General features: G+C 39.6%; 1 protein-coding gene across 14 annotated transcripts in view; it reads left to right on the forward strand.

Moving 5' to 3' along the window:
• SORBS1 (sorbin and SH3 domain containing 1) overlaps positions 1 to 16,507 on the forward strand; it is a 164,655-nt gene that overhangs the window by 33,109 nt on the left and 115,039 nt on the right. For 9 of the 14 annotated variants that reach the window (XM_088059985.1, XM_088060006.1, XM_088059992.1 and 6 more), the window contains exon 2: positions 7,406 to 7,464. The gene's annotated coding sequence lies outside the window, so the exon portion shown is untranslated. Of the gene's footprint in view, positions 1 to 348; positions 533 to 1,428; positions 1,658 to 7,405; positions 7,465 to 16,507 lie in introns of those variants that run through there. The other 5 variants (XM_088059981.1, XM_088059991.1, XM_088059983.1 and 2 more) reach the window with 3 other exon arrangements.

A 16,507-nucleotide genomic window follows, 5' to 3' on the forward strand; every position in this document is an offset into this window, starting at 1 on the left:
AGTATGAAGTTAATGCATTTTATTATCTCCTTTCTCATTGCTTACTGTCTATGTGAATTGCGGATTCATTGATATGTTCTGTGATGTGTGATATGGAAAGTACCTTGTCAGAAAATTTCTTCTTGGATTTTTTGCTGCTGTTTTTTCTTTTCACTGGTGGTCACTTTTCTTGCTTTTAAAGGATAATAGCAGTTCAGCTATGCCACTGACTTCTCTGCATCCCTGGATAAAGATTGGTGTAATACTGGAAAAACACAGAGTTAAATATTAACATCCACTACTGAATGTTCCCACTGAAAAAATCAGGAACGTTTCCAAGCAGTGAAAGCAGACTTTCCTTTCCTGTAGTCAAGTTTTGCTGCTTAACTTTTAAAACTGCAGCTTACTTGGTAATTGTAGGTAGTTAAAAACTGGAAACTGGGAATCCTCTGTTTTTTAAGAGCTCTCATCCAGGTTGCTTCTTGCTTCCAGGTGATAGGGAAGAATCTCATGCGGTGAATTAGTGCTGAAATGTAGAATAAGTTTTTTCAAGGTAAGAGACTGTTTTTTTGGGTTTTTTTCCTTCCCTCTGTACTTCATCTTGCAAATAGAAGTTCCATTCTTGCTCTTTTGGTCAGAAATATCATTTTAATAAATGTTGTGATTTGAGATTGATGATACAGTGACTCCTTAAGGCAGAAAGCAAACTCAGAATTGGCATTCCTCTTGGGTTATGAATACACATAGCTGCTCCAATTTGTACTAGCTGAGGATCTAATCAGCTAAGGCCACAAATTCAGCATTTCCTCCTGCTGACTCGAAATGTCACCACCAGTCTCTACTGAGATAAAAAATGTGCACAAAGGAAATAGTTTTAAGGAAGAGGAGGATTCTTGCACTTTTAAGAGTTTAATGTGTTTAGTACACGTATTTCTTCTGTCTTGCTGGTTGTGTCAGGTGTCAAGAATTCTGCTTCAGGACACGGGGAATCCCTGCTCACTGTTCTCAAGGTGTTGAAGCTCTAATCATTGTAGAGAGCTCAGGTATCAGCTGTGGTAAAGCAAGAGCAGTAAAACCCAGAAAGGGCTAGATTGGTTAATGTAATGTTTGTAGGTGTTGCTGAAGCTTCTTTCTGTATGTGTAATAACTATGCTTGATGATAAGGACTTAAATCTTCAGAAATAAAATCATGCTTTTTGTTTTAAGTCTGATTCACTTCAATTTACGCAATAGCATCCCAAAGCAAGAGTGCTCTTGGCATTTGCATGAGGCACATGCTTCTGCCCACAAACAGCCAGTAAGATAAGTCAATAAAAATAAGCCATGCAAGGCATGAATTGCTTAGAGATGGAAGAGACCTATTAGGCTATCTAGCCCTCCTGCGTGCCAGTGAGGAATTGCTTCAACTGGATTTGCTTTAAAGGACAGATGAATAGCTGAGTAAAACACAGGATCCCATTTTCTATATGATATGGCTTTTATGCTTCTGGTTTTACATGTACGTCTAGCTTTGAACCTCATAAGCAGCAATATTCCGGAGAAATTTTTTCCAGGCTCTTTTATATAAAGTGTAACAGTGGTCTGAACAGAAATTGTTCTGAATGCACAGATGTGCAGTTTTGCTTTGTGGAGTGATTTTTACCTCATCAAAGGAGAACAAGAAGAAAGGCAAAAATCTGTGAGTATGGCTGTCTACAAGAGCATGTATGCATGTGTGTATTTGACAGAGTGAGAAGTCTGTCTGTGTTAGATCAATTGTGAGAATAAATTCTACTACTCTGCCTGGCCTTAGGAGGATATTTTACAAAGGCAACCCATTGGGGAGAGAACAAAGGCCTCGCTGCATTGTGGCTGTGCGTGACATGCTGGTAGCGCTAAAGCCAGCTCCCATTTCCTATTAAAGAAGTGTCTCGCATGTTCATGAAACACAGGCAGTGATGCAGTGTGATTCAGCTTATTGGGAGCTGATGCATCCAGTCCTGACACAGAGAGAGAAGATCTCTCTCTGTGGTCAAAAAGGCAGAAAAACATGTTGGTGCTGCTGTTCTAAGGAGCTTCATCTGGAGACAGGACAGAGAATTGCAGGCACATTTGTTTCATTGCTTTAATTTTTTGCATTATTCCCCTTTTGTCTTTTATTGTTTTCTTACCAGTATTTGAATAGAAGAAGAGTTCTGTGGTAAATTATGCCAGTGCCCCATTTCTTTTCAGAGCTGACATGTTTATATATACAAAGAATTATGGAGGAATTAAAGAGCGGACCAAAGAAGCTCAGGAATTCTTTCGTAAAGCTTGCCACATTTTTAATAAATGGGCATATAGCAGAGGGAGTGAAATCTGTTGCTCAATACCATAATAGGCAGTGCAATGCTTTTGCCTCTCTCTGTCATCCTTAACAGACAAATTTATTTTTGGTAATGAGACATTTATCTCTTTCGCATCTATTAAAAGTCAATTCTAGCGTCAAAAATCAGTTGGAAATAGCATGAAGAAGTTTAATGGTGAAATGTGTTTCTTTTGGATGCTTGTTGCAGCTCCATCAAATCCTGGGGATCCTTTTTCACTTTGTTTTGGTGTATTTTTGTCTTTCTGCAATGTGTGTTTCCAGATGATTTAGCTGTTTTTCTGAAGCATTATATAGTAGTGTGACTATTTAGACTGCGTAAAGAAGCTTAAAAAAATTGCTTTCAGGACAATAATTAACATACCATCATTTTAAATAATTGTTTTCCAACACTTTTCTGTGTGTGGATCCTTTAGGAGTTTTTGTTAGAGGCAGATCCCTCCCTATCTGACAAATCTATTGAAAGCAGACTTGCCTTTCTTCATGGTCATCCTTGAAGCAGTCCACAAAAAACACATATAATAAGCAGCTCCGGTGCCATAGAGGAGTCCACATAGAAGTAGTTGTGGTAAAATAGCACTATTAGTCAGAAAATATGGGCTCTGTATGTATTTCTGGTCCTGACACAATTCAGTGAAGAAAGTATTTTCACAATTGTGGACTGAGTATTTGCTTTATTTACTTAAGCAGGTCAACAAGCAGACCACTTTCCTTATTCTGTCCGTAGAGAAGCTTGTGTGGGTGCTAGATGAATGCAATGGGACTTTTGTAGGCATTTTTTTGAATCCAGTGGGATTTATTAGGTGCCTTTTAATGGATTTTCAAAATTTTGTATAGCATTCTGCAGGTGGAATGTAATTTTCCTAGTGAATCCTGAAGTACTTGACAACTGGTGAAAAAAACCTCCCTCCTTTTAGGTTTTTAAGTATGATTTGCTAAAGAAGATGTCTGGTGCCTTTATGCATCTCCATCTTGTTAGCTATAAAAGAGGGGGAATGGCCAGGATATCAGAAAGGCTTGCTGATGTGAAGTGACCCTGAAGCTTATTCCAGGAAGTTTATTTTCAGAAAGTGTTGATTATTCATACTTTGAGAACCCTTTAAAGTATTTATGATTCATACCAGACACTCCTTTCAGTCTTAATTGACACCCATCTCATTAAGGTGACATAAGACTAAATACATTGATGCAAGGAATGTTTTGACTTTTTAGCTGATAAAGTGCTAATTATAAGAACCACAACCTGTCTAGTAACAGAACTACAGATAACAAACATTGGAAGGTTGCTATTCCAGAGGAGTTACGTCAGCTAGCTCCATGGATGAAACATTTTTTCCATGGAAGAAATTGCATCCTACATGGAAGGGATTCTCTTCTGTACTGTACAAATCCTACAATTGTCTTTACCTACCCACTTCCTTTCACCCTTCCGTTCTTGCACAGAAGTTATTTTCCTCATTTGGCCCCTGCTGTACTATAAACAATGCTATCCTTTCTTCCCCCTATCGTCCTACACTCACTTTTGAAAAACTATGGTTGTTAAGATTACAGTCCTCAGAAGGCTAGAGGGGGAGGAAAAAGTGTTCCTTCATCTTCATCTTCCTTTAGGGATCTTCTCTTGTTCTTTGCATTACATAAGTGATTTTTTCCAAAGGGATGTTCATGTTTGTTTTAAGATCTTTCAACAGCAACACTATTGCTGTGCTTCTTGATGCTCTTCCTAGCTTTTTGTTTAAAAAGGTATTGAAAGTTAGGGATTAATTTGGGGAAAATTATTTATTCTCATTGTATACTCTGAGTAAAACCTTCAGTACCTTGCACAGGGACTGCTTTGTGATGAGAAGGTATAAGTCTCCAAAATGGTAGAGGCAGTGACACTGCCCTGTTCCGTCCCCTTCCTCCCTTCTCCCCAGAACTCAGGTTTTACAGACATGGATGCTGACTCTGATGCATCAGATACACTGCAGAACCAGGCACGTGTGTCTTTCACAGGCAGTGTGAGGAAAATGACAGCCATCACATTATTTCAAGTGGTACAGCAGTCATCCTTTGATGTGCCAAACTACTTTTTGTAGGCAAGAATTGTCCCTGTGTTAGTGGGAGGATGGATATACATGCTCTTTGTTTTCTAATAAGTGCATGATTCTGTATAGTGTGTGTGTGTATGTGTGGTGGGGGGTTGTTTGGTTTTGTTGGTTTCTTTTAAGCATGTATGAACTATGGAGTCCATCTCCATGAACTTCTAGCGATTATTCCATTATGGGCTCTCACCATGTCTTATCCAGCTTTGTCAAATATTCTCTTTTCCAGGTCTTCTACCTGGTTTATGCTTGAATATTTAACAGGTATCATCTGTGCTTAACAGAAGTATCATCTGGGAGGTTGAACAGTGCACAAGGAAGAAGTGAAAAGCTCACAGTGAACAGTAATTAGGAAGTACAGCAAAGGATGATTTGATAGTTATGAATGAGGTTTCTTCATGAGATGCAGGGAAGGTTGCCCAGAATATCTCCTCCTACCTCCAGCAACTTCCAGTATTGTAACATCTTTAGTGATATTTAGGATATGTACTTTTGCTGCTTTAGCCTGGATATCCAAATATTTCACATTTCTAAGTAATTTAGAAAATTTGCTTGAAAATTCTGCATGCTCCTTATCTTAAATGTTAATAATTTGGATACTGTACTCTAATCTTGCTCAAGCTGTTTGGAAGCTGCATGGTTGCCACCTAACCAAAAAGACTATTTCACTTGCCAGAAAGGAAATCTCTGCATATTTTGCCCTCATCAGATCCTTTTGCAGGGAATGGGTGGCATCCTGGATACTGTTTCTTCAAGCTGTAAATCAGTTTAAAAGCAGAATTTCATTTTGCTGCTGCTGCCTTTCTCATGGTTTGGAATGTAGCTGCAATGTGTGTCTGATCTTCAGGGATATCCGTAGGAAGTATGTGTTGCTGATTGAACTTAATTGGATTTCGAATTTCTCCTTCATTGCATACCAATGGAAAGAACAGTCCTTTGCCACTCTGAATTAACATTAGATAAGAACGGTTCATGTCGGAGTTACTTATCTAATGGCAACACCTACTATTGCTGCTATTCATAATAATGTTTGCTCCAGTATACTTAAGCTTTTGGCTGTTTTGCAGTGCTTGGAAAATCCATGATTTTCCTTGAGCAGTTCCTGCTGGAATTGGTATATGTGTCTCACTGTTCTCGGCCTTTGACTCTACATTCTAGCAAAAGCCACCCAGGACTTTATTTTTTCAAGAGGTCTGAAAATTTTTTTGCTTTATTTTGTTTCTATTTCCAGAGACATTTTTTTGTGTGGCTGAGGGTAGGGCATGACTTGAGTTTAAAAGCTTTTGTACAAGTAAACAATCTGTTTGTCACATTATAGGCAACCTGTAGTCAGCATTTGCCCTCAAAAATTAATACAGGGTGGGGGTGAAACTATTTTCCATAACCGCACTGGCATTAGAGGGTAAGATACACTTTGGATAGATCTGATCTAGAGTAAGTATAGGACAGAAATGGAAAATACAGCTGTGCCATTGGTAGTGTGCCTCTCTTTTTTCATTATTAGAGTTCCTGTACACTGAGTCCAGCACATCAGTTTGGGTAGAACAGGGTTAATCTTCCCACTTTACTGACAGTAAGTGAGAAATAAAGAACTGAATTACACAGGAAAACCTGTGGGAATCCAGGCAGCCAAGCTAGGCAAGCAGGCAAAATGTGTGCTGGTGAAAGAGGCTTTAGGGTGTCAGTGATACCACATGAATAGCACATGATTGGTGTGCCCAATGGTGTTATGGCATGGCTGTGGGTTACACTATCCAGAGTGGTGGGGTTTATCTATTTACTCTTGAGGAAAACAAGGATCAGAATCTGAGGACACAGAGTGAAGAGGGATGAGGTGTTCCTAGCCCTAGTCCTTACTTCTGGGTTCCAGGAAGCAGTGAGGCATGTTGCTTTCTGACAGCGAGGAAGAGGTGGGAAAGTTGATGGACATTTTACTCCCTGTAGCAACATTGTGACAGGGAGGGAAAATTCTTCACTGACTGGGGTACAAGTAAGAACGTATCAACACATGCATAATCTTGTGAATGAAAAAAGGACCAGTAGTTTAGAAAATCTTAGAATCCTGGAATGGTTTGGTTGGAAGGGACCTTGAAGATTGCCTGGTTCTGAGCCCCACACCATGGGCAGGGACACCTTCCACTGAAGCCCTGGCACACCTGCTGTATCTGCACATACAGGTATCCACAGGCTGTGCCCTTGGCAAGTGCCTAAGAAGGCATCTGGCTAAATAGTAAAGGCTGAAGTTCTGAGGCAGATTTCTTTGCATATGAGAACTTTTATACTAGTCCTGCCTCTCACGTAACTTTGAATTAAACACAACATAGTAAAAGTAATATTAGAACATTCATATACATCAATCATGCTGTCATTTTTGTGGCAAGCTTGGAGAATTTAGCTATTTGCAGACTTCTATGGTATTTTTAGCAAGTTTAGAACACTCTTGAAAAAATTCAAATATAATAAGTAGAAGTTACTCTGCATAAGTTGCACACAGATTGTTTTCATATTTGTCTCTTATTTTAACCTGTTATGGAATCTAGTGCCTTCATGACACCAAGTGAGTCTGTGGAGGATGTATTAGATCAAAACATATTCTTGTCTCCAAATGCTAACAGCAGCACATTCAGTTCTCTGGATTTCAGCAGCTAAAGTAGGTGTTGCAGAATTTTGGCACTGCTTCTCTTTACAGAATGATAAACACAAATGATATTGCCTTGGGTTTCATATAGATATGGAGGACCTTGTCTTATGAGAGCTGATCCATAGACAAATGGTGAATCTCAGCTTTAAAAGATAACAAGGCTTGTTGAACTGATGAGCTAGAAATAATTGTCAAATTTTCTCACTTACCCTAGGGTGGTGGTTTCTTTTATTTTAAACTGAGAAAGCATTTTGTTGTTTTGTTGGGGTTTTTTTGCTTTTTGTTTTTTTTTTTTTTGTTCCTAACAGCTGCACTAAATTATTGTAATCTATAACACTTACTGGTTTGTTTTTTTCCCAGGAGGAGTCCAGAACATACCTGTAGAGCCGCAGCTTCTCGTTCTCCGAGCTCTGCCCAAGGTATGTAAACATATGTTAGGCACTGTTATTCTCCTCTGTGTTCATCTAAATTGCACTATGGAAATTTCCAGAAAAGTGACATTCAAATCTATTGGCAGGAGATGACTACTTCCTTGATTTTTGAATGTAGTATTTCAAACACAATTCAAAGGTTTTCTCCAGAGAGTTGCATTGAATCAGAACTAATCTTGAGAATCCTACATGTACACTGTTGCAAATAGTCTTCGAGTTTAGGCTGCCTGATAATAGACGATAGGTGTTTCAGAACTAAAGAAAACAAGGCTAAAGAACAAGAATGCAGCTATTTAATAGCAGGTGGACACTGGTTTCAAAGTGTCTGTTAATTAACGATTCCCCATATAATACTCTAACCCCTAGCAAAAAACGTGGCATGAGGGAGGCACTGTCTCCTTCCCTTGCCAAGTCTGGGAGTCTTCCTTGCTCTCTGTAAAAATGTCTGGATTTCTAATTGGGCACTGAATCAATTGTGCTGTTCCTCCTCAGCAGCTTGGTACCTGAAAGAATTTTACCAGGAGAACTGCCTGACATAGAGAAAGTGGTTTCAGCAAATGTGTAAAGGTTTGACCTAAAAATAGGATAATATGGTAAATAAGAACCCGATGTTCAAAGGTTCAAAGCTGTCTTTACTGTCTAGTTGGTTGTATAACTTGGAAGAATTGAAATAGCTTTTGTGGTTATAATTATTAACATATGATTGCAGAATTAAGAATAAAGAATAGTGTTTTTCTATAAATATCACTGTAAAAGCCCATAATACAGCATGATATCTTTTTTTTTAAACAAATGTAAAGAACCATGTAGCCTAATGATTAATTTATGTGTATATATATATGTATGTGTATGTATATATATATGTGCAAAATTCCCAAGTAAAATTCTAATTTCTATTGAATTGTACAAGTCAGCTTGACAGTGCCTGCCTAGTAACAGAAAGCAATGTATTATGAGGAACAGTGGGACTGTTTTTTGTGTTTAGTGGTATTTTTGGGGTTTTTTCTTCCTTTTAAACAGAAGGTGGGAAGTGGTTCCTTTGAACTGTTGTACCACATAAGCTTTGACTGCAATTTTTACTCCTCCCTGTACCTTTTAAGTATACACCACACTCTTGTAGCTGGAGCTAGTGGTGACCCAGGTTCTCAATGAGCCATAGGCAGGGAAGGTGCTGGTTCTCTCTTTCAGTGGTACAGGAAATGTGAACATTTTCTAGCTCTGCATTTACAATGCCAGATATTTCCTGATCCTGTGTGAACTCACCAATGCTTTTCTGCCTCCATAAACCCCTCTTTTCAGTGTGGAAGAAAGAACTGAGAATGAGTTGGAATTAATTTCCACTAAGTTTTCCCAAGTAATTCTCAACCACCCACGGGTTTTCCTGGAAGACTGGTATACAATAGGCCTTTGTCTCCAAATGGATTTATTATTTTTCAATCTAAATGCCTAGTTTGACCCCAATTTTAAAGGGCTTCTTAGTCCCCAGGGCTTACCAGTTCATCTTTAAAACAAACCTTTTGAAGACTCTTCTGTGAATACACAAGGCATCATAATTCGGTTCACACCAGAATGAATGCAAACTAGTCAAATCATATCTGAGTCCAAACTGGTTACATTTTAAAGGTACCAGAGACAAAGCAAAACATCTATGAAAGCAGTTTTATGGTTTCTGCAGAAATATATTGTTGTGAATTAGGTCTGGATTCCTTGACAAAACTAGTTCGTGGGTGGAGGGCACACTTTCAGCAACAGGTTCAGAGTTTCTACAAGCTGTGAGTTCTGAATTGATCATGTAAGATTAATTGCTCAGTTTTCTCTTCGTTTAATTATTTATTTGGGTACTTGAAACTGTGTTCTTTAGAGGCAATAGAAAACAACAAGCAGATCTCCATTTTCTTCTCTTTCTTTCAAATTAGTTTGCATTAAGCAAGCTAAAGACATTGTCCAGCTCATGATGCAACAGTTCATATTATTTGAAAATAATGCTCCTCAAACAATGAGGGCTTCACCAAAATATTTACATTCACCAAAATATCTACATTCTGCTGTGAAAATCCTCTCACATGTGAGCTCTGATATTTGATGAGCTGGAACGTTCATGAAAAATATTACATCTTTAGGAGAAATGTTCCTGACACCAGTTACAGCAGGTAGAGAGCTGGGGACAGGTTTTGGTGCAAGTGCTGAACATTTGTGACTGAGTGGGAATTTCTGTAAAGAGATCAGCTTTCAGTCATATAGGGGCAGATTTTCTAAAGTGTTTCTGTTCTGATCTTTTTGAAAGTCTCTGTCCCTAACTCATTTACAACAAGCAGACTTTCTCCTCCCTGCCCCTTCCTTTAGATCTGTAATAATCATCACTTGATGAATCATGCACACCTTTCTTCCCAAGCAGATAGTAATTTACACCAAATCTGAACTCTGAAAATTGTGTTGGTTACAGGTAAATAGCTGTTGACTAGTACGGAAATCTCGTTGTGCTAATCTTGAACAGAAGAGAAAAGATAGTTTATTAGCTCATCTGTTCTACTGCCATGCTGATGTAGCTGTGGCCCTGCAATGTATTTCTATACTGCTTGGTCCAGTCTCCTTTTAAAGATTGGAGTGGTGGCATATGTTTTATGCCACAGAAGAAACTGTTTTAAGTCCAACAGATTTCACTGTTATGGGATTTTTTTCTAATAGAATTGTCTTTTGCTTGGACTGGTTTCTACCAGATTTAGCTATTTTTCTTTCCTGTTGCACACTGCCAGTTGGGAAAACCTTCTCAATTCATCTCTTGGTCAAAATCTCTTTCAAGGCTAAGACATCAAGAGTAGTACTATTATTGAAACTATATTAAAATTAACAGGAACCTGATCCTAGGATGCAGTATTGGAAGTGGATGGCTGGATGGGCACCACCCAGCACTCCTCATTTCAGAGCCCCTACAAACACGCCACAACGGTGATTCTTTATATCCTTGGATTTCATGGCAACAGGGCACAAATGGTTAACATTATGGGATAAGACCAGTCGCACCATTAAGAACAACCTGACATAAAAACAACAACCCCCCACGTTTTTCTTCACACAAACTGTGGAAATTTGTGGTGTGGTTCGTCTACATGAGTTTTAGCATGAGACTTGACATGTAGGCCTGACACTTCTGCTGTCCTTCTTGCATTTTCTCCATTAGCATCACTATTCATTGGCCCTGAGGCCAAGACATCATTCATTCCCTGTTTGCTTGAGCAGTTGCTGCTTGTGTGGTGTGCTTCAGTTGATGAATCACTCAGCTCCTGTTTGGTGCTTGAAATAAAAACTATGCATCTTATCTGCCACTGGGGTTTCTATTTCACAATTAATTCTACGCAGGATGTGATACAGTAAAGCCCACAGGAAAATCATGCCAAGACCAGTTTGAAAAGAGGACAAGATCGTTGTATGCTCTTCAGCCAACATTAAGGAGAAAGCAAAGATATCAAAGATTTGTTTAAAATAGTGTGACCTTGGAGGTCTGGAGATAGATAACATAGAGGAGATAAGGTACAGTGGGTGTAGCTGAAATCAACCTTACATCCATAGTGCTAAGCTTTCAAACTCTATCCTGTTTCAAACATGGAAAGAGTAGATAAGGCCATTTTTGGTACTGCGATGGTTCATTAGACTACTACAGCTGTTGGATCTGTTAGCTTTGAAACTGCAGTGTCACCAAAAAAATGCATTTTTTTTTATTCCAGAAGCTTCTGACAGTCAGCAAGGATTGTATCCAAACAGTCCACTGAGTATTAGCACACAGCTTCTTCCAGCAAATGCATTAGTACCTATTAAACATTTACATAGCAGCATAAAGTTAGACAAGGATTCACAAACATAAATAAGACCTGTTCTTTGCACTGTAGAGTCACCAGTCTCAGTCCAGTCTAGATAATAACATAGGGAACAGCTGCTTATAGGAAGAAGGGTGAGAAATATTTGAAGGAAAAGTGATTTCTGAGAAGATAGTGACTAGAGAAGGGGATTTGCAGGTCTAGGAACTAACAAATCAAAAGGTGTCAAAAGAGTAAATGAGTGAAAATGGGAAATGAAGCAAGATAAGTAGTTTAGGAGGTAGTAAAGAATGGAAAAGAAGTTGTTAACTATGAGATAAGCTTGAATATGACATGGCCAGGAATGCATAGGATAATTTTCTCCTGCCACTTTTTAACATTCAAGCAATGTGTTCAGTATGCAGATCTGATAGAAAGTGACTTGCAGGTATTGAGGATGGGACAGAATGGAATAAAGTCTTTGTCTTTAAAACCGGGACGTATAGTTTCTTTGGTCTGTCATGATCAAAATACAAGTGTTCTTTATTACCTTTTGGTCTTTGGAACTATACACTTTTTTTCTCTTCTCTGTGCTCCACCTGGGAAGCTTCTTTTATTGTTTGGTGCTTCCAGAACTGAATTTCTTTTCCTTAGGTTAATACTGAATCCTTGAGACCTTTTGCAGTCTTTTTTTTTTTTTTTTTTAAAAACAGCAGTATCAAGGAATTGAAAACCAAAGAGTGGTACAGATATTTTTATGCTAGCAATGTGTTCTATATGGGAGCTACAGGAAACAGTGCATAATCAGCTTCCAGCTGAATGGAATTTCAATAAATCTCTTAGTCTAATGAACTGTATAGGAAGAGAGAACTGGTAATGTTATAACATGAGCAGACAATGAGCAGAACTGTCTAGAACACCAGATAGCCCCAAAAAAATCAAACCAAAACAAAAATCCCCCCAAGAAACCACAAAACCCCAACAAGTAACAAAAAAACACCCTCAAAACCCCGATGTCCTTTCTGCCCTTCAAAACCAAAACTGTCCTAGTGGAAGTGTACATGAAACAGTGAGATAGTTGGTGCTGAGAAATAATTACCATCACTTGCTACTTTCCTCCTTGCTGTCTGTTGGCAGTATTGGGAGCAGCAGGACTCCCCAGCAATTTTGACACTTCCAGGCTCATCATTAAAATGCATATGATCTTGACCATCTTTCTAAGAAGCTTTTCACCTATTGAAATGAATGAGTCCCAGTTCTTAGTAGTTCATAAAAAAAATTCATGTCAGTGCCACAAAATTAGGCAGATTTCTGCCAATTCTGATTGGTGATGCCTTGAAATTTCATCTGAGATCTGGGCATAGTGAGACTGTGAGTATACAGCCTTAAAAATAATATAGCATTAATGTAAACTTTTGCCTGTTTATGAAATATCAGGAAATGAAGTGACACAGCTCAAGTCCTGGAGAGAGACTCTGGGTAATGCACAAAATGAAATGCAGGACTTTGCCTACGGCTTTTCAGTGCCTACGCACCCATTTTGTTCCTGCAATAAATCTGCATGTGGCGTTTGGAAAGCAAAATTTTTCTTCCGCCAATGCTCCACTTAATATTCTCAGACTATTACACTTCTTTTTGCTTTCCCTCACCCCCACAGTAATTTTTAATATACAGATATCAGAGGAGTACTAAACATTTGGCTGAATGCAACAGCTTTTATTGGAGCCCTTGTGGTATGTGGGAAATCACATGCTGGAGAGCTACTTTCACAGAGACAGCAAATTCAAGAGTGATGCTGTCAGAAAAGGGATGTCCTGTCACCAGCTTTTGTTCTCTGGCACGGATGCCAGTGAAGCGAGGGGGCTGGTCACGCTGTCTGCCCTGTCTCCTCTCGCCATTTGTGAGGGACAAGTGCCCCGGCCGCAGGGCAGAAACACCCGCTGGCTGCTCCCCGCTCGTGACTAAACCAGAGTCTGAACTTCAAAGAATGAAACCCCTATAGACAAGTATTTTGTGGACTGTCCGTGCTTTAGACAAAATCTGCATGACTTCAGTTTCTAGTTTCAGGTTTGTAGGTGCTTGGGTGCTAATCTATTTCTTGGCAGCTTTGGCACTGTGTGTTCTGATGCTCACCCACTCCTTGTGGCAGGGCTGGCCCACTGGCCTGTGGGATGTGGTTACTGCTCCTTTGGTACACTGATGACCGTGTTCAGGACTTGGCCTAAAGTGAATATTCCTGCCAAGAGAAACATACCATTGCACAGGAGGGGATGGAAATGCTGCACCCATCCCTTTCTTGCAAAACCATCTCTATATATGAATGACTGGAAGTTGTAGTACCTGAAAAGTGGGTGTTACAGTACTGGTCCAGCTGGAGTTTATTGGTTTAGGTCTGACCTACTGTTAACATAAACTTGTGAAACTAGCTTGAATTGGGCTGATATCGAAACCGATTTGAGAGATGAAGCAGAGTGATGATAATTTGTATAAATGTCTACTGCCTACAGGCACTGGTGCCAAGGAAAGACAGATGGAGAGTGGGAAATGTCACAGAGAAGGGGGATGGGACCTATGAAGTCCCTATAAACTTAAGATTTGTACCTGTAAATAAGCCTTCAGTGGCAGCAAATAAACAGAAGGATGTTTAGAAGGAAAAGTGGCAAGTGATACAGATGCTAATTGTGCTTAAAAAAATATTTCCAAGGAATAAAATTTAATCAAGAAAGAAAGCCAAAAAAATTATCAAAGTCAAAGCTGATCATCTGAAGGTGAAATGGAAACTAAAGGCAGTGCCAAGGTTAAGGCTTATTTTTGTCTCCTGCCCATGTATTATCATGGAGGAAAAAGCAGAGACTTTTTTTTTTTTGCCTGCCTTGGAACCAAGCTGGTCAAGTTGATTAAGGGATACTTTAGGATCTGAAGGATCAAGGAGGTAGGTTTTTACTTGCCTTGGAAGAGGTGGGGGTGGGGAAAAAAAATAGAGAGTGAAACACGTGGAAAACATCTGGTCCAAGGAGGCATTTTAGAGTTAGCTTAGGCAGGAGGGAAGGAGGAGCAGCTGTGCAGCATGCAGGGACCACCAGGGCTGTAGTGATAAACAGGAGAGAAAAGGAGGCAGAGCTAGGGTAAGGCTTCAGCCAAATCAAAGAAACAGGCAGAGGGAGGACCCAGACTGCAACTTTGTGACCAAGAGATCTCTCTGGTCTTGAATGAAAGTGTTAACTTGGAATGTCTGTGGGTAGTGCACTGCCTTTGAGTTAGACTCATCCCAGGGAAAGGACCAGGGTGTTTTCTTTGGATTTGTGCTGAAAGCAGGGTAGATGGTATACATACAGAACCTTTTATCAGAAATGGTGTGTGCTTCATGGAGGCGGAGATACCACCCAGTAATCAGGAGGAAAATGATGTGTCTGGAGAACATTAAGCCAACTAAAGAGGAATGGTGCTAGGTTAGGGGTTCCAGACCTTCCTCTCTTACTTGGGAATCAGTTCAGATCTTTGTTTCTTGCTCTTTAGAAGGGCCAAGTGCATTGCTCTGGAAGTACAAGCTTACTTGCTCCCAAATACCTGATTTCTTGAACCTGAGTTATTCTCTTGGCTTTTACTTTGTTGCACTGAACTGTAAAAGATCTTCTAAGTTCTTCTGCAGATCTGTGGTTTCAGGACTGGTGTAAGCCGATCCAAGTTCTGGCTGCTACTGAAAGAATATGGCCTTATCCCAAGTTCACCCTTACTTTGTGTTAGCTCTAGCGCTGATGTGGCATGATCAGGTGAACTGAGAATGAATCCAGCTGAAAACTTACCCAGCAAAGACAAAATGGTGCCTCACAGACATGGGGAAGCTACTATGTGCCTTTGTCAAACAGGAGGAATACCCAGCTGCTGGAGGAATTCCCAGAATTGCTGATTGTTTTTTTGTATATGACCCTGAGGCTTCTGGTACTGACAAAAGTTTTGCATTATGTAAATCAGTGATCTGATAATATGTGGCATCTCCCAGGTCCTATTTTTCTGGAAAGTAATTTTTTCCTCCACATACATTGCTGAAATTACACTGTCGTTGTTTCTCTTGTTGTCTGACTTCGTATCTTTTACATGGTGCTCATGGGAGACTGATCCAAAGCTTGTTGAAAGCAGTAACATGATACATGTTACTGATAGCAGACTTTGGATCAGAAATAAATCCATTCATTATGCCTTACGGTTGTACTGTTTATACTCCACAGCTCAGTTTCTATATCCTATGGTGTATCATTAAAGACAAGTTAAAATAAAATTCATCCTATGCAGCCCATTGCCTCTATTACCCTTGAATTTATTGGTAGTTCTTTCTGTACTTAGAGGACCCCTAGAACTGGTCTAATCCCTATTTTCCTTTTTTTGGATGAAAGGATCTGAAAGTGCTTGTACAATAACTATACTCAATTCCAGTACAACTCATTCCATGGTTGTGCTACACCACCATTATTATAATGAGACACAAGAAATTGCAGTTGTGGGATTGCTTCCTTGCAAGTTGAAAAGAACTGTCCACAGATGGGCAGTTATTATACTGGGTTTTGGTTGGGACTAATGTCTTTTTCCAGCCTAGGTGGGCTGGAGAAAGAAAACCAGCTAAACTTTCCATGAACCACATTAAAAGAAAGTTTCGCTTCCCTGGTGAGAAAAGCCACTCCCAAAGCAGAGTGCTTTCAGGCTGGGTGGGGAAGGGAGCTGGAAGGGAGAGGCTTCACATCCAGTGAACAGATTGAGAGTGTTGAGGTTCTGCTCAGCATCTAAAATGCTTGCTCACATTGCATCAGCAGGCCAGTTTTCCAAGTTAAGTCAGTCTCAGTTTGGTTCCATGAAGTATGTGCATTTTTTTTTTAATGATTCTGAGAAATGTGAACCTTCTTTGCTCAGGGAAGGTATTAAAATATCCCATGAAATAGATCAAGCCTTGCAGTTTGTGGTGACCTCAGTCAAAATGAACCTTATCTTCCATGATCATGTAAAATGCTGGGCATGGACAACTTGCTGCTCTCTGTTGAGAGAGTGCTTGTTTCTTTAGAAGATAGCACTGCTGAGGAACGTTAGTACATGTTAGGCTGAAAGTGGGAATTGAGAGCTTATCCAAAAGTGTTGCAGTTAGAATCTAGGGTTGTGTCTGATTTCTGAGGTCCACTGATTAACCTGCAGATGTCCTCTACCACTTTTTAGGGAATTGTGATGAGAGACCAAGATCGATGCTGTTCATGGAC

Source organism: Pseudopodoces humilis, chromosome 9 (assembly GCF_049639895.1).
Source record: "Pseudopodoces humilis isolate 2021_Gansu_Grassland_sample_001 chromosome 9, ASM4963989v1, whole genome shotgun sequence".
In the NCBI taxonomy this organism is placed as follows: Eukaryota; Metazoa; Chordata; class Aves; order Passeriformes; family Paridae; genus Pseudopodoces; species Pseudopodoces humilis.